At 35.5% G+C, this 23,081-nt stretch overlaps 1 long non-coding RNA gene across 1 annotated transcript in view; it reads left to right on the top strand.

The window, feature by feature from the left end:
* The window catches only part of LOC127874511 (uncharacterized), a 126,584-nt gene extending 104,323 nt beyond the window's left edge, over positions 1-22,261 (top strand). The window contains exons 3-4 of the long non-coding RNA XR_008046959.1: positions 2,244-2,320; positions 21,929-22,261. This is a non-coding gene — a long non-coding RNA (uncharacterized LOC127874511). The remainder of the gene's footprint in view (positions 1-2,243; positions 2,321-21,928) is intronic.
* The last annotated feature ends 820 nt before the right edge of the window (positions 22,262-23,081 follow it).

Here is a 23,081-nt window from a genome sequence, read left to right as displayed (position 1 = left end):
GTGAAAACGGGGCTTAATGCTGCATTAAAAGTCTGTCATGTTGGCAAAATTGCTGATCAATAATTTAAAGGAAATAGATGCAGTATTAGATACACATAACACAACATGTACATGATTATAAGCTTGTTATTTTAGCAAGGAAACACAAATCTAAAGATGGTTGCCAGTGCAGCAACCAATTGTCAAAAAAGAGACATATTGTTATTATGTTGTCTAAGTTATCTCTATAACATAAATATGATGATAAGCAGTGCACACACATCTCGACCCCGTGCTTTAAGACACACTCTTTATAAATTTGAATGGGTTGTGTTCATTTTAAACTTGCGATATAAAAAGCAATAACATAATTTTGAAAACTGAAGTGCGTTTAAGATTATGCAATAGCGAACAACTTCAGTGCCTTCAGCGCTTTGATTGAGACATGCATTTAATAGGTTCGCACGCTTGTTTTTAACGGAATATACACTATGCCGAAAAGGTCATCTGTTTTTACTGACACCGCAAAACAAGAGGATCGGTAGATTGGCGTAAGTTTTTGTGTGGTTGTTAACTATTCTGTAAGATTCATTCTGAATGTGATAGTAATATGCGATGGGATGCAGAAATCTGCCAAATATCGAATAAACACTCTTTCTTTAGTTATTTTTCGTTGATTTAAATTATCGAAAGTAGCTAAATGATCACAAACCTGATAGTTTTTTTTATCGAAATAAGCAACCATGATCGAAAACTGAAGCGGGGAAACTCAAACTTAAGAGTCTGCAGAAAATATTAAGGGCGATCGTCCCAAGTTGAAACAAAGAATTGTGTCATACAGTCAGTTGATAGGAACGGAGCTGCTCACAAAGTAAAACCGTAGTAGACGGTGTAACGTATACTTAGCACGCACGTTAAATTATTAACCCATTTATGTCTAGTGGACTCTCCCATCCTTCTAAATTGGATCAATTTATTTCCAAAATTAGGCATGTCTAGTATATTTATTTCTATATATTTAGAATATTTCTTACAGAAATTCCTTTAAGCAAACAGCGCAGACCCTGTTGAGACGCCGCATCATGCGGCGTCTCATCTGGGTCTACGCTGTTTGCCAATGCATTTTTTTCTAGACGCTAGGCATACATTGGTTAGACGCTAGGCATACATATTGCATACACCTACAATATGCTCCGGTCTTATACAACATTCGGCATGCTTAGCTCCAAACCAGCCTGTGCATTCACGCTCTTCGGTCATGAGCTACCCTTATCACTAGTGAGACCATTTTTTCATAACAATGCATTGTTACACATTTAATATAACTTTCATTAGACGCGTGAAATTAAAAATAGCTCCAACATATAACCTTATGGCAAATAACAATGCATGTATGAACTCGTGTGTTTATAATGCTATTATGTGAGCTTGAGGCAATACGTATTGCTAAGGTTTACTAAACACTTGGTAATGCGACCAAATGGTATTATCAGTCCATACACACTAATCAGGGACGACACTTTCCGCCTAAACTTGATTTTCGGTAAGGAGGGACTTCCTTGAAACTAAAAATACCATAAAGCGGAAAGTGTCGTCCCTGGTTAGCCTGTGCGGACTGACCAGGTTAATCTGGGACGACACTTTACGCACATGCATTATGCCCAGTTTTCTCAGAACGGGACACATATGATTGTATTGGGCTTACCAAATCAAAGTACTGCTAGACCACATCGAATTACCTGTATAGACATTGCAGGGGCGTCATGGTACAAACAATTAAAAACAAAGGCAGTATTTTGATTATGTTCAAAACATACAAAATGGGCATATACAATATAATAAAAAACGCATACAAGAATCTTTCATTTACACTAATGAGTATTCATTATATATGTGAACAGAGACGAGCTTCATAACAATATCTTAATTTAAAAATCACTTTTATCTCAAATCAGGACAGTTTTTAAGTACGGAAACACTTATCTTCGACATAAAATAAAATTTGTAAAAAAATGGAAAATATTAGATTCAATGGATTTAACTGTTTAACAGGCAAACCAACGTACTGATTGACTTTTCTGGTAAAAACTAGGCCCATATAAAGAACCTCGTGTCAGTATTCTTATATATTTATAGATTTCTAATTGTATTGCTAGGTGTAATTATTGAGGAAAAAAGGTCTTTTGTCAAATCAACTGCAAATAGAAACCACGCCATTTACTTTTGTGCTTTAACTTTTACATCATTGACTTTCGTTACAACAGGATTTCCGGGATGAGCCAGTGTATGAATCAGCGGCACATTGACATTGCAGCCTCGCTCTGAGAAAACCAGGTTTATTGTAAGTGCGTAAAGTACAATCTCCGATCAGAGATGACACTTCCCGCTTGTATGAACGTTTTCGTTTCAGGAAGTCTATTTTAAACGAAAATCCATTCTTTGAAGAAAGTGTCATCCCTGATTAGCCTGATAAAGCTGCACTGGTTTATCTGGGACGACACTAAGCACATGCATTAGGTCCCTTTTCCCGGACCTCTACTCATTTGTACCTCTGTTTAAGCCTCGATGCAGTGCAAATAAAAAGCATGAAATTGGTTGAACTTAAATTCTTTAAAGTTTATTTCACTCATAATGTATTCGTAAAACACGTATTTAATACGTTCGAACGTTTGAATATACACTGGGCCAAAACGTCACTTGTTTCACATAACATCGCAAACATAGGGAAGGTAGGTCGGCGTAAGCAGTTTTCTGGTTAATTTTGTGTACGATTTACCATGTGATAATAATACGCAATAACATACACACATTTTCTAAAACTTCAATGAACTTCATGTAGTTATTTTCCGTTTATTTAGACTTCATGAAACGCGATTAGCAAAATGATCTCAAACCTGATAGTTATTATATCGAAAAATTTATTTTAAAAAAATTCAAAAACTCAAACTATTTTATAGGTAGTTCGCATGTGGGTCATCAAAATTTATTAACTTTAACAACTGATTAACAGCTGTGGTCATGTATTTTACTAACACTCGAGTAACAAGTTACCATAAAGTAATCACCCAAGATTAAAAAACATTTGAGAATGACATAAAATTCTAGATTGAACACGAAATCAACTAAGATATTGCTCATTCCATCATTAAGTCAGATATACGATGACGTCTAATGCTTGATTTATTATCGCTGAAGTATTGACCGAGTTTGTAATTTGATATTTTTCACTTACAGTATATACATACTCGACTCCATCAGGCTGTTTGTTTACGTGAATAAATACGAAGGCTTGTAAATTCATCAAGTCATCTAGCGATTAGATAACATGCGTAGGAAGAGATTGCCACAACAAATAATGGAGTCCATAACTTCTTACTTAAGATGATGATGATGATGATGATGATGATGATGATGATGATGATGATGATGATGATGATGATGATGATGATGATGATGATGATGATGATGATCGTTTACAGCTTCAAGTCACAGTAATAAATCAACGATTTGCATAATATCGTGTTTGCACGGCTTTGTTCCGTCGTCGTGAGGCGATTTATTGGCAGCACCTTCCGTGTTAATTAAATCAAAGCCAATGTTTCCAATATCGCCGTCTGTGGTTGTGTCTGGGTCGATTTATTTAATTAAATGGATCTAAATAGGGTTAAAAACTGTGCCTTGAATCACTCAAGATAGTCTGACCTTAAATTGTATTAATACAAGCCATGAGCCTTTATCACCAAGTCAGGTGTATATTCTGTTTATCCAAATTTGCGGTAGTACATTTGGAGGAATAAGAAAAAAATCTATGTTTACACATGTTGTTCATGATAACTTTTAAATAAAGACATAATTCAAATTATGTAAGAACAAATAGAATCCGATAACAAAGTAAACGCATCTAGATGCTTTCATCCACACATTCTTAGACATTAAACAAATAAACCTCATTCTGGAAAAACTGGGCTTACTGCATCTGCGTAAAGTGTCATTCAAGATTTGCTTAGGCAGTCCACCATGCTAATCTGGGACGAAACTTTCCGCTTAAATGGAATTTTTAACGGAAGTCTGTTCTTAACAAAAATCTATTTAAGTGGAACGTATCGTCCCTTAATAGCTTGTGGAACGTATCGTCCCTTAATAGCTTGTGGAACGTATCGTCCCTTAATAGCTTGTGGAACGTATCGTCCCTTAATAGCTTGTGGAACGTATCGTCCCTTAATAGCTTGTGGAACGTATCGTCCCTTAATAGCTTGTGGAACGTATCGTCCCTTAATAGCTTGTGGAACGTATCGTCCCTTAATAGCTTGTGGAACGTATCGTCCCGTAATAGCTTGTGGAACGTATCGTCCCTTAATAGCTTGTGGAACGTATCGTCCCGTAATAGCTTGTGGAACGTATCGTCCCTTAATAGCTTGTGGAACGTATTGTCCCTTAATAGCTTGTGGAACGTATCGTCCCTTAATAGCTTGTGGAGCGTATCGTCCCTTAATAGCTTGTGGAACGTATCGTCCCTTAATAGCTTGTGGAACGTATCGTCCCTTAATAGCTTGTGGAACGTATCGTCCCTTAATAGCTTGTGGAACGTATCGTCCCTTAATAGCTTGTGGAACCTATCGTCCCTTAATAGCTTGTGGAACGTATCGTCCCTTAATAGCTTGTGGAACGTATCGTCCCTTAATAGCTTGTGGAACGTATAGTCCCTTAATAGCTTGTGGAACGTATCGTCCCTTAATAGCTTGTGCAGATTGCATATGCATTAAGCCCATTTTTCAAAGAACGGGGCTAAAGTTATTAAACTTAGACCCAGAAAAACACTTTGAGTGAGCATTGCTTCAAGATACCGATGTCTTTTCGTCCACGAAAAATGATAATAAAAGAGGTGGGAAAACAGGGCTTAAATATTTAGTTTTGTATGACATTCCATATTCACGCCACACCTGTACATTGATATAACAAAATTTGAACGGGCATGGTCAATACAAAACACTCGCTTCTAGAACAAATCTTTTTCCAACTGGATAAGATAGACAAATACATTTACGGTAACTTAATTTCCTAATTAGGAACGATAAGCAAAGATAAGCTTCTGTAACATATATAAATACAAGTCATATTTTATTATATCCCGAAATAGCCCTAAATAATTAGGAACCGAACGTTAATCCGAAGATTGGTCTAATCCAGGCAAGGATATGCAGCCCATAAGATTCTCAAACCAATGTCCCCTTATTCAAGCTTTGTTAACATGTCCACGATTAGAGGGAAGTTTTGACACTGATGTTAATTCGATATTTAAAGGAGAATGGGTAATGTCATTATTGTTCAGAGTGGCTATTAAGTCAGAATTGACTAAAATTTGCTTTGAACAAAAAATTGAAAACGTGTTGATACATAAAATGGTCTTCGTTCTCGTTTTCAGTAAATTAAATATCAACAATGAGCATCGGCTGTGGTTTTGTGTTGTAAATATGTTTTCAATAAGTACTAAATATTCATTTTCAATTTTGGCTTGAGCTAGATTACGTACAAATGACACAGTTTGTAAAAATATCATTTTTTAAAGTTAATAGAAAGAAATTTAAGTATTTTACTGTGCCAATGAAACCCATTAAAGCCACCTGTGTGCTATAAAAACGAACATGATTAACCGGCGTTAAATACTTAGTAGTTTAACTGTCCTGAAAAAAACGTGATGACCTGAATATGTCAATGAACTGCAAAAAAGTTTCATTTTATTGCTATAAAAACGTTTAGAAAGTGACATATGTTACTTATTTTATACGATCATTCTCATGTTCTTCAATACTGCTAAATCGGTCCACAGTATTTTCGAGTTGTTGTTTGAAAGTTTGTTTGCCTAAGACGGCGCATGCAAGAAATTTGTCAAGTGGCTACTTAAGAAGTGCACTTTTATGTACTTTTTATCGATTTTACGGGTGGTAAATTTTCTTTTCATTTTCATTTATTGCCATTTTGTTTGACGGATAGTATTGCTTTGTAAAAGAACATGTTCGCATGTGTTAAAGCAATAATTTACACAAGTTCATTTTAACTCTAATTAACGCATTATATGCGCTATTAAAAAGAACATAACATAACAGCTAAATAAACGCTTTATATGATGTGACCAGAGGCATCACATATTTGCCTTAAATAAATTCAATTAAGCCAAAACTAAAAATGTAATAATTAACCATTTAGTATTTGCTTCATTGCCATCGTCCATGCAACAATAGAAAAAGCTTTGGTTAATTCAAATCTTAACATGTTTATTGAAATAGAAGGGGTACGTATTTATTTAAACTCTCGTTTGATGATTTTCAATCACCAGTCATCCTCACAAAAAAGACCACACGGTGTTTGTAAAGGACCTAACTACGTTATTGCTTCAAATGTATAACTTGTAAACCATTCGTTTAATTAAACTTTTTTTGTTAGAAATACCATGCTCGAACCGAAATTATGTTTGTTCGATTCACACTAATATACTGATATAGTTGTGTTACTGGAACAACATTTTAGAATATACCCGCATGTTTTAATATGAATCATATTCACATGCAAATGAATTGACTTTACCTTGGCGATTTTAAGGGGGGGGGGCGGACGCGGCGTATCCCCCCCCCCCTTAAAATCGCCAAAGTAAAGTCAATTCATTTGATGTTTCACACTTAACTAGATCTAAATCAATAATTTAAACTCATTTTCCTTCTTTTTCGTACACAACATTTCCCACTCATCACAGACATTTGCTAATATTTCCAGCTATATCCATCCGTATTACGTATAAACTATGCACATTTTTGGCATTATAAGATGGTACTTTGATGAAAGTACAAAAGGCGTGACATGCTCGAGAAGTGGTTGTCAAAGCCTACAAAATCACTAAAATCGTGGATCTTCATGGGGATGGGGGGCTTCGGCCCCCTGGCCTGCACTTACCAGTGGCCCTAGCGGCCCGATGGACCCCAAGCAAATCTTTCAATTTCCCGCCCCCCCCCCACCAGAAATCCTGGATCCGCCCCTGATATTCAATATTCACGGCTACTATTATATTCGAAATCAACATCATTTTCCTTTGAAAATGGTCATTTTGCCATATGTGAACACGGCCTTTTCAGGAAATAAAAGACAATAGTCTATTTCATTTAATTTCTGATAAGTGTTCGGTGTCGATACGTTTAGTCACCAATTCAATAACTCTCAGATCTCGAGCCCTATAAATAAAACGCATAAAATCTACAAATAAACTACAAGAAATTAATGTTTATGCTTTTCATCAATTAACCGCAATAACAACAATGAGACTTTGACGTATGAATGTCTGTCAGGTCACGACGAAAGTTTAATGCGTCATAAAAACAAGAGTTCTGAAAAGCCTAAAAGAGGTCTTGATCTTTGAACGGCAGTTACAATGTTCCAATAAGTGCCAATAAAGGAATAAAGGCGAGACAGTGGTTCGTGCGCATATGTTAAAGCTCTGATTCATCTGGGTTAACCCATTTATGCCTTACGTCTAGAAAAAAAGGCATTGGCGAACAGCGTAGACCCAGATGAGACGGCGCATAATGCGGCGTCTCATCAGGGTCTGCGCTGTTTGCTGAAAGGAATTTCTGTAAGAAATATTCTAAAAAAAGAAATAAATACACTTAACATCCCTAATTTTGGAAAAAAATTGATCCAATTTAAAAGGATGGGAGAGTCCACTAGGCATAAATGGGTTAATTAATGATAGAGGATATGCGACAACTGATAGAGGGGCGATATGATTTATAATCTCTCAAATGTCTTCGCTAACAATCACATGACTTTTATTTACCTCTCACTACGTACTTATTTATCCGTTTATATATGATACCTAATAAATTAACAAATGATGAATGACGCAAATAAATTAATGTATAGAAATGGGAGAGTGTTTTATTAAACGATAACTAAATACTTCCCAACTAACACTTAACGGTGTGATTTCACTTGTACGTGTATCTCATGTATGTCCACGTGCTTTTTGTAGAAACTAAGTTATCAGCAAACTTTACAAAAATAAACCCAATTTATTTCGATAGGTCGAGACAACTTTAGCAAAGTCAAGTCTAATCACTAATGGCATTGAACATGTCCGTATGCAGTCGTTGCTATTTAGAGATTACTGTATTCCTTAATTGTTGCTAAGTCGTTCTTACATACACTACACTTTGGAGCGATTTGCTACTCCACGGATCGCGCGTCATGGACGTTGTTGACCATATAAGTGTATGCCATTTCTGGTTTGCTCTAAGCCTAATTGAAAAATTCAACGACCTCGCGTACAATCGATGTGATGTTCTTGTTGTGCAGAAGACTTATCTCGGATTTTTCTAATCGTAGTTAAAAACAACACTAAGAGCAATTTACAAACAACAATGACCCGTTTAATGCATAACTGGAAGTTTTTTCTCCAAATAATTACGGTCGATAAGGCCTTCGATTTTGAAAGGATTTTAAATTTGAACTTTTATATTTTCCAAATTTAAAATGCAAACAAAACTTTGAAAGAGCAGTACATGAAATGCACGTGTTTGTTTTGGAAGATTATCGAAATGTATCAAAATGTTCGCAAATGATTACAAACCTGATAAATATTTTATCGAAATAAGCACAAAAGATCGGGCACTCAAGCTGGGATACCCGAACAGAAGTAGAGATTCTGCACAAAATACAAGGGTCGGTCGGATTAGTAGAAACAGCCGACAAAGTGAACCCATTAGTAGACGGCGAAACGTATGCGAAGAACTAGTGTTAAATTATTAATACCAATCGTATGACACGTCATGTGAAAATTTGAATTTTACCATATGCGGTCAAAGTAGCTCCAAACCAGCCTGTGCATTCGAACACTATGGTCATGAGCTACCCTCTCCGCGTATGAGACCACGAAACCTAGCGTGCTTAAAGCGGAAGGGTGTAAGGCCCATTTTGGCATGGCGCTACTCATAATTATATCACTATCACTTAAGTGAGAAGATGACATTCCAACATGACGAACATAGCCTCTATATTTAAATGGACTTAACGCGCCATTAATTTACTTTACTTTAACTTAACTTTACTTTTTATTTTAAAGTACATAGTTAGAGAATGGCCAAACTGTCCACTATGTATCTTAATATCGGTGTGTTATTGTACAAACTATTTTATGGGTTGTTTTATGTGGATCAGAACAATTTATTTACATTAACAACAGTGCCCATGTATTTTACAATCACTTGTCTAACAGGTTTTGTAGTTGCCATAAAGTAGTCAACCAATATGTAAACAATTGAGAATGACAAAAAATTCTAAATTGACTAAGTAGTTAACGTAGTTATTGCTCATTTCATCTTTAAGTCAGATATACGATGACGTGAAATGCTGGAGTTATTATCGCTGAAGTATTGACCGTGTTTGTAATTTGATATTTTTCACTTACAGTAAATACATACTCGACGCTATCGGTCTGTTTATTTACGTGAATAAATACGAAGGCTTGTTAATTAAACACTTCAGCTGGCGATTAGATAACATGCGTAGGAAGAGATTTCCAGAACGTACAAGGGAGTTCATAACTTCTCAATTTGAAACTGACTTAAATTATGCCAATGTTGACTCAATGAAATTGTTGTTGTTGTTGTTTTTTAATTTTTTTTTATTCAACATGCTTCTATTGCTTTGATCTAACGGTGATAAAATGAACATGTTCGTAAGAGATGCTTTGGTACTGATTCTATGGAAACGTTTGTTTCCAGAATATCTAGGTTTGTTGATTTTAATTAACAAGAATAAGAAGAAATGGGTAACGGATAAAAATGAGATTAAATGAAGTACACATTAGCACACGTCCCGTCGGCCACGGTGAACACACAGATTTCATACTCAAACGTATCGCCTGTCTCGAAGGAACATATATGGAAGATGTCTGCTAGTAATCATTATATATTGTTCCAGCATTTACAATAATATGGGTAGTGTGTATGAAATAACAACGATGTTTAAAAGATTCTTAGTTTTGTGTCGCTGAACAATAAGAACAAAAAGAAAAGTATGACGGAAGAAAATGGTGGTGCTGCTGATATCGCTACTGCTACTACTACTGCTACTGCTACTGCTGCTGCTGCTGCTGCTGCTGCTGCTGCTGCTGCTGCTGCTGATGATGATGATGATGATGATGATGATGATGATGAAGACGAGGAGGAGGAGGAGGAGGAGGAGAAGAGGAGGAGGAGGAAGAAAGCTAAAAATTCGATAAATAATTTGTTTGTGTTATGTTATTACGGCAAACATCGTTTCTTGGTGACACAAATGTCACGCTTACCTTCCTTAACGATATTTGTATTTCATTTGTTTACTTTTCTTGACACATAAACCTTACAACTGCTACTCGCTTTAAATCAAGTGTTTGTATTTTGCGGGATAACAGTATTTGTTTGATTCCAGTTTTGTTAACTACTTCAAGTCAAGGCGATAAATCAACGATTTGCATAATATCTTGTTTGCACGGTTTTGGTGAGTCGTTGAGATTAGGTTAATTGGCGCCTCTTTTCGTGTTAATTTAATCAAAGTCGTGGTCTGCTATATCGCCGACGAAACTGTACTTTTGTCTGGGTCGATTTATTTGATTACACAAGATCTACCGTAAAAAGGGTCAAAATCTGGGCTTTGAATTAATCAGGAAAGTCTGCCCTTTCTACAATTAACCATTACTACCACTATTGAGCTTTAAAGACCAAGTCAAGGGTATAATTTGTTTATCCAATTTTGAAGGAGTGCATCCCTAATAAGCCTGTGCAATCCGCGCAGGCTAATAAGCGGCGACACTTTCCGTGTTTATAGAAGTTTTTTTTTAAAGGAAGTTTTTTCTACGTCTGAAGTTTTTAAGCATGTTTAAGAAACATGAGCCCTGGTTTCGTGCATTATATAGGACTGTAGACAGTAAAGTGTTGCACAAATATATATATTTTAGCTAGTTAATATCGTGCAAACGTGCACGGCAAAATTCATATTTAACGAATTGATATCATCGCAATCTGATGGACTGATAATATGAACCACTGTTTTAACCACGATATTAAAAAATATATAATACTTAACCGATAAGTAATTCGTAATAAGACGTAATGAGAAGAAACGAGTATCAATCAATCGTAGAGGGCTTCTTAAAGTGCAACGCATTTAGTTTTTCATGACATGCCATATTTCACACTAAACATGTAGGTTGTATAGGGGATTTTACTTAGTATCAAATGCTATTGTCAATGCAAAACAAGCAGCTTGCTGCTCTAATAAAGCTTCTTCCTGAAGGAAAATATAGCAAATAAGTGTTACTTAATTTTCTTAGTTAGAAACGATAAGCAAAGAAAAGCTTTGATAATCGTTAATTGAAATCTGTAAATATAAGTCATATTGTAATATATTCCATCAAAACATCCTGTATAATTAGGCACCGAACGTTAATCCGACAATTGGTATTTATTCCAATCATAGCCTTATCAGGGATATGCAAGAAATTAAATGTGTACATTAATGTCCGCTTATTCTAGCTTTGTTAACATTGACGTGATTAAATGGGAGTTTTGACACTGATGTTAATTCGATAAATAATTGAATAATAGCATTATTCTTCAACGAATGGCTTTTAATGTCAAGAATTGGTATAAAACCGAAAACGTGTTGCTACGTGAAAGGGTTTTTCGTTCTGGATCTTATTAAGGTCAACAAAGAGCACTTCTTACAGTTGCTTTCTTTTGAAATATGCCATCGTCGGGGCTGTGTTTTGTCAATACATTAAGTACATAATCTTGATCTTCAATTGAGTTGCGTTCTGAGAAAATTGGGCATAATGCATGTGCGTAAAGTGTCGTCCCATATTAGCCTGTGCAGTCCGCACAGGCTAAACAGGGACGACACTTTCCGCCTAAATTGGATTTTTGCTAAGAAGAGACTTCATTTAAACGAAAAATGTCATAACAGCGGAAAGTGTCGTCCCTAATTAGCCTGTACTGTATGCACCGTCTAATCTGGGACGACACTTTACGCACATGCATTATGCCCAGTTTTCTCAGAACGCGACTCAATCTAGTTTTCGCACGGAACACTGGTTTCGTATTACAACGGACGCACTACCACGGCCAAGACGTGGTCACCATAAACCCGAATATGTTCACATGTAATAAAAAATAGCATTATGACTGCTATAAAAATGTGTTCAACATGTAAAATTCTTGATCTGAATTCTGAAGTTTTGCCATTCATTATGTCGATAATCGGAACACTCTGAAAAAACAAGCAGTTTATTTGTCATAAAAGGTGCATTGACACGCCGGGCAGATGCTCAACATACTTCAATACGGTAGGAAAGCATCTGCGGAAAGCTCCTTTCCGAAATCATAACAACCAGGAGACTACAATATATTATTGATAACAATTAAATCATTGACTCAGAATACATGAACCAATACAGAAAATATTGTTCGGAATCAGCCTAAACGAGATTATATTGTGCGTGAAACGCCAAATGTCAACTGAAGTAACGTGCAAATGCACATGTAATTATATGTCTTTAGTGATGTTATTTTGAATAATTTGGCATTCTTTATTTTTAGTTATTGTTAAAACGATCGCAAAACAATTTTAAAATTGTTGTTGATATTATCATATTTTCTATGGGTCCAACATAATCTGATGTATGACGAATTCAACCTAGTTTGCCAAACTGTGATCACAGTAATTGGAATGAAGTTGTTTGATTTTTGCAGTGTTTTGGAGTTGTTGTTTGAAAGTTTGTTTGCCTAAGGGCGAGCATGCATGAAATATGTCAATGTGCTACTTAAGAACGTGCATTTTTCTGTGCGAAGTATCGATTTTACGGGTTATACAATAAACAAAATCCAATTTTATTTATTGCAGTTTTGTCAAAGGTTTATTATTTACAAACGTCTTAAAAAGCGGCTTGTTTATCGCATAAGGTCGTAATGAAAGTACATCTTCGCATGTGTTTAGCAATAATTTACAATAGACATTGCAATTCAAGCTGAAGTTTTACCTTTCCTTTTGAACAAAACAGAACACAGCAAAACAAAACAGAACAACTATATTGACACTTAATATTATGTGACGGGAGGCATCACGCCATTTGCTTTTCATAAAGGCAATTAAGCCAAAGCTATGGCGTTATTATATCAGGATTTGCTATAGCACTATCGTTCATGCAAAAACAGATTAAGTTTTGGTTAAATAAAACCTTAACATGTATATGGTCACAAAGTGGTATGTGTGCATGTAAATTCGCGTTCAGCGTTTTTCATTCATAAGCCATCTTCAATATAAAAGAGACAACGCGTTTAATGTGTAGGACTTTACTTCGGTACGGCATCAACTGTGCAACAAGTATGAACACACTCTTTCGTAATGTGTACTATTTGTTCAATTCATTTTTGATTTAATAAAAATATATGCAATGCTCGATTGAACAGATTTTGTTTTCAATGCACACCATTCCACTAATAAAGTTGTGTTACTGAAACAAGAACTTAAAATGTGCGCGCGTGTTTTAATATCATTATGTATCATATTCTCTGCGAATATTGTATTAATAAAAACGAAAGTTTAGTTTTTTAATTTAATTTCCCATTACAGTTCAGTATCGATACGTTTAGTCACCAAGTCAATAGCTCTCAGTTCTTACGTCTAATTTCATAAATGAAAAAGCATACAATCCATAAATAAACTACCACAATAAATTAAGTGTCATGCTTTTCAGCAATTTACCGCATTAACAATAATAGGACATTGGCGTATGACGGCATGTAGTCACAAGGAAAGTTTAATACCTAATACAAACGTGTTCTGAAAGCCTGAAAGAAGTCACGATCTCTAACAGAAATTAGCCCATTTATGCATAGTAGACCCTCCCATCTTTCTAAATTGGATCAATTCATTTCCAAAATTAGGGATGTCGAGTATATTAAGTTGTATATTTAGAAAATTTCTTACAGAAATTCCTTTAAGCAAACAGCGCAGACCCTGATGAGACGCCGCATCATGTGGCGTCTCATCTGGGTCTACGCTGTTTGTCAAGACCTTTTTTTCTAGACGCTAGGCATAAATGGGTTAAAATATACCTATGAGTGTCAAAAAAGGTACAAAGACAAGACAGTGGTTCATGCGCGTATGCCAATTCTCTTACTCACCCGGGTAAATCATTGACGATATGTGACAACTGAAAGAGGAGCGATGTGATATATAACGCCTAAAATGTCTTCCGTCACAAACGGGCGTTAACACTCGCATGCATGATTTATCTCTTACAGCGTGCTTGTTTATCCCTATATTATACATAATAAATTAACATATGATGATTAACGCAAATAAATTAATGTATTAAAATGAGAGATAGTTTTATTAAACAACAAATACATATCGTCTAAAAAATCACTTAATGGCGTGATTTCTCTAGCGAGTGTATCTCATGGGTGCCCACGTGCTTTTTGTAGAAAATAAGTTATATAAGTTATTAGATAGACAATATATATATATATATATATATATATATATATATATATATATATATATATATATATATATATATATATATATATATATATATATAAAGATAGACCCCGTTTGTGTCGATAGTTCGAGACATTTTTGCAAAATCAAGTCTGATCACCAATGTCATTGAGCCAGCAAAAAAGATGTCTTCAAATTAGACCGTCGTCGGAGACTGGTGCCGTCCTTTATTATTGCTAGTTTGTTGTTACAAATGCTACGCTTGCTACTCCATTTATCGCGTGGTAAGTCCTGAAAGTTGTTGACCATATAAGTGTATTCATTTCTGGTGCGTGAAACGCACAATTCAACACTTCAACGACTAATATCCAGGTACAAACAATGCTGGTCCACTTTATACATACATGAACCTCTTTCTGGGAAAACGGAGCTTAATAAATGTGCGTAAAGTATCGTCCCAGTCCGCACAGGCTTATCAGAGACGAGACTTTCCGCCTAAATTGGATTTTTTCTAACAAGAGTCTTCATTTAAACGAAAAATGTCATAAAAGCGGAAAGTGTCGTCCCTGATTAGCCTTTGCGGACTACACAGGCTAATCTGAGACGACACTTTAGGCACATGCATTATGCCCAGTTTTCTCAGAACGCGACTCATATTTGAACCTCGTTCTGGGAAAATGTGATTTTACCTAAAAATATATATAAAAGTATGTTTACTATTATTATAAAAAGCTTCTACAACAGTGTAATGAGATATATAAAACACCTTAAGATTAATGCTGGAATTAAGTGTCGCCTGAACAACTAATCTGAGAGGACACTTTCCGCCTAAACTTGCTGTTCACGAAACATACTCAAAAGGATGAAAAAGCAGTAAATGAAATAAAAAGGTGTTTGTGTCGTTAGATTATAGATAGGTATCCAGTTGTGATGATATAAAAAAAACAACAATAAATAGCTTCTAAATATCCATTATTTAACTCTTTGGAATGCCATAATACACATTTAGAGGGGTGAATGACCTTAAGCTAACGCTGTTGTCATATGTGCAATATTAACTGATAACGCACAATAAATCGGTATAAAACAGCTTACAAATTGTATGATTAAAAAATACGTAAATATCAAATCAGCGTGACATAAAAGTTTAGTTTGACATAAGGTAAATGGCCTGTGATAACTAACGAGTTGACCCAGTTCCCTAGAAACATTCCCAGGGTTCAATCAATTGATCAGGGCTTAGTTTATTGGATCATACAGGATTTGTTAGTAAATGATATGGCGAGCATTGGCCTCTTGTTAAATTGTAATAGGACATCGAACCTCAATGCTTAGAAAACGGTGTACAGTTTGTAGAGCTTGATAACATAAGCATTGTTTATTCCTCGTATGTATTGAAAAGCTCTTAATGATGTAATGCAAGCACTTATTTTATCAGTTTGACAATAGGTAATAAGTATTGAAAATGGTCGATGGACTAGCCTCTCAAATTTTACCCCCTTCATTGATTTTTTATTAGGGCTTCAGCTCCACTGCCCAATGAATATTTGCAATTTCCACATTTTGTGCATTGTAATATCGGAGTTGCGTCATGCGAAAACCGGCCTTATGCCATATGCGGCCAGCGTAGCTCCAGACCAGTCTGTTCATTCATGAAATACTGGCAAAGTCTCCAATATCCATACTTCGTTGGTCAAATGTGTAAAAGGTGGTGCTATTGTGTGCTAGGCTCGTCACATACAACAATTAAGCCACCCGAAAAAGAATTCGTTAACATACCGTGCAATAAAGAATATTATGTTTACCTTCAATTGTAATGCCAATGGATGTTTACACATTTTACGGTTATTATAACAAGAAATTGAATTTTCTTGATATGCGGAAAAGCTCATGTAAAAACATTTGTTTTATATTCGATAATATTGAGAAGTGCAGATAAACAATAAAATATGCGTCATATATTTTGTTTGTCAATACCAAGATGGGTGTGTGTGAAGCTTGAATGTCACTGAAAGTTATCAACCGGACCTTTACATCAGCTTACATATTAATCATGTTATGATTCAACCTAGACATTTCTTATATCACCAACTTGAATAATGAGATCAAAAATATTATAACGTCATTGATAAATGTTTTTCTGTGGTAAAAAAGATAAAATGTTTTTATCAGAATTTCAACGCGTAAGACTTCATCCTCGCTGTCAGCGCCTAATGCACGAATAAAAATATGAAGCCAGTATGTACCCATTTAATATCGCTCATACCCTATTATGTTGTATCTAATAACAGAATCCACGGCATTCGTGTCTACGTTATTTCTATATATAATACATTATATAGTTGAAATATAAAATTATTTTATTATAATGTATGTCTTTCACGTCACGTATTGTGTTAAAATTTATATTAATACCACTGATGAAGACAATCGCCGAAACATGTGTTGTATTTATAAATTAAAATTTACAAAAGTAACGTGTTAACGTGTTTTCTACATTCATTAACATCCAAAACGATTACCGCGTAATTGTATATTTTACATAACAAAACATTTTTAACCCAAACTGTTCTAGAGTCTGATGAAATATTTGAGACATTAAAATGAACAAAAGTAAAGTTGGTATAAGTATATTTTATATAACTAGTCCTTTATTTATATAAATCCAAAACGATAGGCTGTACCATTTTACATAACGAAACTGTTTTTCAACCTAAACTGTTATTGAGTATGATGAAATCGAGCAACTGGTATTTCACAGACACGGTTTATAATGCGTCGTAGTTTATCGATACAAGTAAAAGGGGTGTGTCTTAACGTGGGCACATATCCAATAAAGTCAATCCATAGATCAGGTATAAAATATCGGCAAGCGCGCATTTAGTCAATATCGGTCTCGACAGTCGAAGAAAAAGGAAGGATAGAGAGACCAACGTAGCGAAGGCATTTACTACGATTTATACGCTGTAGCGTAAACAGTCGGCGAGAGATACTGGCTGTAACTGTGTTTGAAATTTTGTCAGAAAGAATTAACATTTTATCGGATAAAGTAATAACGTTAGACATTTAAAGGAAATCCTTTAAAGGATACGCTGAAAAAAAAACGGAAATAACTTTACTGTTACAAACGAGTGAAGTGTAAATCTACAGATAGTCATTAATTTTCGGCTACCTGTACTTAGCAGCTTCAGAAGCTAATTTGTGTCAGTCAACAGAAACTAAGAAGATTTAGAAATAAACTCAAACCATCCAACTACAAGAACATTGTACCAAACTGAATGCGCTGTCACCATGTTTGGTCACACTTACGAGGATAGCGAGGCTACATCACCGTTCGGCTGCTCCCCGCCAAACCGCCCCTTTCTCGCCGAGGGCTCTGACCTCTTCCGAGCGGTCATGGAGGATATTAAAGAAGACTCGAACAGTCGCCTGAGCAGGGCCGTTGTCGATAAGACATCCCGAGCATGCTGTCGGGATTCAGTTGGTGACAGTCTTACGTCGACGGCGTCGGAGGATTCAGCGAAATATATGTGTAAGCGGTGTTTAAGTGACAGTGCCTTGTGCCGGTGTTACCAGGGACTCAATAAAGGGGCCGTGCACCGTGTCCAGTGGGTGGATGAAATGTACAACCGGCCCCTGGCCATTGAACAGTGTATCAGTGAACTCGACTCCGAAGGGCGTGTGTCGCCCGTGAACGTTTCTTCTATGAACTCCATCAAACCGATTCTTAAGCATAAAGCGACCTGTATAATCATCGTATCGAAGTGAACGTTCTCGGGGAACAGTTTACATATTTCAAAATTCAAACGAAATTCTACCTGATGCCGAAAATGCCTCAAACGACGATTGGACACTCAAGATTACCACGTTGAAATACGTGATTTAAGAGGATAGCCATGAATACAACGGTAAAATACGTGATGTAAGAAAGGAAGCTGTGCGAAGTTGAAGCAGTGAAGGTGGAGGACCGCACGAACTGTAGACTTTCAACGAAGATGACGCATTACATTTGATTTTTCATTACAGTTACTGACGAATAGCAAACCATATTTTAGAGAATCGCATTTTAAAATTGCTGACAAAATGTTCATTTAATGTGTTCTTTCTTGCAATAAATTTCATTTTATATCATCTCAGATATCATATCAAATTGCAAATTAAGAACGAACCATGTAAACATATCATGTATATATATATTATATATATTATTTCTTGTTGGGAATACTTGAACACGTGTATTGAGATGTATACTATTGTAATACATCTATACGTCCGTCTGTTTGAATGTGAAACTGTATTTTTATATGTGTATTTTACATAAATGGAGATTCTGTGCAATATGAATTCACATTATACTGAAAATTTCATCAATATTTGTAATATATATGTAACATAAGAAGTTAGGTGGAAAGCGCCTTGAAATTGCTTATCTTATTTTGCAAACAAAATGTCACTGCATAAAATTGGTGCTACCTTACTAAGTATGGGATATATATTTATTATGTATAACATAAATGTATCAAAAGTGTAACCAGAAAGCTATTTATTTAAATATCGCATTTATATTGTGGTAAATCAATACTTGGCCAAAGTATTTAAATGACTAATTATGTCGAAAATTGTTATAACGTTTTCCATATAAGACCAAACGAACAATTTGTTTATATATTTATGAAGTAGTTTTTAACATACGTCAGAAAACGCGATGTAATCGCTACATATTAAATGTGCGACGTATATATTACACATGTATATGTAAGCAATATTTATATATTGATTGCTAGTATTAATTACACATACTGCATTGTATATAGTATTATATTTTATACTCTGTCATTAAAACATATAAACGAAACGTATCAATAAAAATCGCATATGACTAGAATCTCTCTTATTTGTTATGTGTCACTGTGGGTATTATATACTGGACATTTGACGTCCATGTAATATTCAGAGTCGCTCATCGATGTTGCCAAGTGGGCCTGCCTTATTAAAGATTTTAAGTGTAAGTCACGACCGACTTTTTGTTACTGATGACGCATTGATACCCAGATTAACCTGTGCGGACAACACTATCCGCTTCTATGTAATTTTTCGTTTGAAGGAAGTCTTTTTCTAAACAAAAATAAAGTTAAAGATCTCCCATAAATGACACATTATATAAAAACGTCAATTGTCGTCTCTGATAAGCCTTTGCGGACTGCACAGGCTTTCCTAAGATGAGATGGTACGCACATGCTTTAAGGCCAGCTTTTCCAGACCGAGCCTCATATGACACGTGCAGGTTACGGTCGTCTATTTTGTTGAGTCGTGTTCTGAGAAAACTGGACATAATGCATGTGCGTAAAGTGTCATCCCAGATTAGCCTGTGTAGTCTGCACAGGCTGATCACGGACGACACTTTCCGCTTTATGACATGTTTCGTTAAAAATTAAGTCTCTTGTTAGCAAAATCCAATTTAGGCGGAAAGTGTCGTCCCTGATTAGCCTGTTCGGACTGCACAGGCTAAACTGGAACGACACTTACGCACATGCATTATGCCCAGTTTTTTCAGAACGCGACTCTGTTACTTATAATAGTTTGCTCACATGTGAAGATCGGATCTCGCATGGGTGAAAATTAAAATATTACTCATCACATGATCTGTGATTTTTTTATCATCCATAATCTAATATGCAAGGGAATTATATCGGCAGTTAAGGCCAATCACATCATGCACACTTTTTAAAAGTAAGTTCATGTTCTTTACACCTGTTTATATAACAAGAGTGTAAAATTGTTATATTTTACAACGTAATGTTTCTTTACCATAAAAATACACCTTGAGGTTAAAATTGTTAAAGCATTGTCGTAAACAAATGTTCAACCCATTCTGGTAAGGTCAACATGTAATAAAAACGAAACTATATTTTACCGTGAAGTCATTTAGTTTAACGTAGGTTTATTATATAAACTGCGCTGTCCGAATGCATTACAAAAAGCATATTAAAATAGTGTTCATATTATATAATTTCTTCTCATCGAATTTTCGGATGACAATCATCGTTGTTAAACTATATAATATGCAACGGAACAATTCGTGTAGGTCCTGAGCGCAATAAAGTAAATACTCGTTCTAAGTATCTTTTTAAACGTATGTAACAGAACATTCAACATAATTCTCGAAATAATCTGTGTTTATCTGCCAAACAACGTTCTATCTCAATTTTAGGTATAAAACCAATATTGTATTGAAAATAAAACGATATTTGTTTCGAAGAGAGATTAATTTACTAGAACCATATATATTAACAAACTCAGTCTTCTACAAGCCTTACTAGTATAAAAAAAAGACATGCGTCACGCGAAAACGGGTCTTCTGGCATGTGCGGCCATCGCAGCTCCAGACCAGCCTGCGTATTCGCGTATTCTGAACAGGAACTCCCCTATCCCGTTAAAGAGAAATCTGCGTGACTTTATGGCGGACATGGTAACCTCTGACCAGGCTGCGCAACTGCGCTACGCTTGCTAAATATGGCATCATACCAATGTTCGCCTGACGAGGGTCACATCAATCAATTTATTGGAGTTGACCAAGTGTACTGGTCCAGTCACAAGTGGATGGTTTGTACTAAATACAGATAACTTTAATCGGTGTAATCAATAATAAACAAAGTACGAAAACAACAAACAGTCAAAACAAGCGGACATTTTTCGCAGTTGCCATATTTCGACTCGGACGCAAATTAAGTTTAGTTCCATATCTTTTGTAGCCTATCAATTATAGCGTGACACGAAGATATTTTAAGTATTTTAACTACTGATTTGAGTAGGATTTACACTATGTGATTGTAATGAACCATAATTGCTATCTACTATTGAGAAAAATTGAAGTAAACAACACGCATATCAATATAAAATCTATTTTCAAATTATTGAGTGCATACCAGAGCAATGTGGAAATGTGTATCTATTGTGTACTGTTTTCTTTCGTAAATACCAATGTGTTCATGCACAATAATAATTCAAAGATAAAGTTATCAGAACTCGATAGATGGTTTGAGATTCTTTATTATAATATAAGAATAAGGCTCGCTCGAATACATATGCTGAGGTTATGTTTAGGGTAATGGCTCGAGACTTGGCTTAAACAATTAGGGTTAGATGGTTAGGGATAATGGTGGTGTGCATAGGTTATGATAGGTTAGAGTTAGAGGTTAATTAGGGTTTAATAGATAGGGCTTTGTTGAAGGTAAGTTATAGATGGTTAGGTGAGCGCAAAGGGTTAGGGGTAGAGGTTAGATTCATGGTTCGGTTAGATGGTTAGAGATACGTTAGTACTAAGCGTTTAATTAATTACTATTATTCGATACAAACAATGCAGTTTATGAAATCAGTGCCACATTTCATGGATCAAATTTTCATTTATATTTAATTATTGTAGATTGGTCTTAGAGAACAAAAGAAACACGAAAAGTATGCTAACAACAGTCCTGTCAACGCTCACAAACAAGATACGTGATTCACGTGGAAAACCACAATCGGACCACAGGACAGCTCTTTCTTTTAGAACAATGTAGTCTCCTATTGTTTTAGAATAAAGGAGGGTTCAATAATTTAGTTGTTTACTGAATATTAAGGGTATCGGATTTCAGTGTGAACTGAAAATCTTGCCATTGTCAAAGACGCTGTGGCCTTAAAGAGAGTTAGTTCTTTTAGTTCTTTGAAAATGATATGAGTTGTTTTTTTTTAATGATGACCTGCGTTCAGTATAAACATTTTTTACGGACTAAAGCAAACAATTTCAACATGACCTTTTACAATTAATTTAAATATTCATAAGAAGTCAAACAGTCGAAAGAAAGCACATACAATTGTATAAATCTGGATGTACCTATATATTTGAAAATTAAAAGCGACTTAACACGTTCCGTTTCTTGTTATGCCCTGCTTCTTGTCAGCTGATGCAGCTGAAGTTTCACTGTGTTTATATGAGTCCCGTTCTGAGAAAACTGGGCATGTGCTTAAAGTGTCGTCCCAGATTAGCCACAGCAGTCAGCACAGGCTAATCAGGGACGACACTTTCCGCTTAAACTAGATTTTTGATAAGGAGGGAGTTCCTTGAAATTAAAATAAAAGCGGAAAGTGTCGTCCCTGATTAGCCTGTGCGGGCTGCACTGGCTAATCTGGGTCGACACTTTACGCACCTGCATTAAGCCCAGTTTTCTCAGAACGCGACTATTTTTTAAAATACGTTGTGTGCATGTTTGTGATGTTTTTGCAATAAAGACTACGATATAGAAGTTACATTTAAATGTTTATAAGATTTAGACATCTTTTACGCAATGGTGATATTTTTCTTAATATCTCTACTTATAATCCTCTAAGATAATGTTTTTCATGTGGTTTTGAATGAAGATGTCCCTTTAAACAGTCTGCAGATTTTGTCCGCTCTTAAGTATGTTAACTTGAATACGCTGTAAACGACCTTCAGACTTAAGTCATTAACGGATTTGCAATGTTTATCTTGACTGTCTATAGTCTATATCGGGAAATCGTGAAATAAACAAGCATGCACATATCATAAAGTATAAGAG

The sequence above is a fragment of the Dreissena polymorpha genome, chromosome 3 (genome assembly GCF_020536995.1).
Source record: "Dreissena polymorpha isolate Duluth1 chromosome 3, UMN_Dpol_1.0, whole genome shotgun sequence".
NCBI lineage: Eukaryota > Metazoa > Mollusca > Bivalvia > Myida > Dreissenidae > Dreissena > Dreissena polymorpha.
Note: the sequence above shows the minus strand (reverse complement) of the source record. Positions and strands in the feature narration are given on the sequence as shown.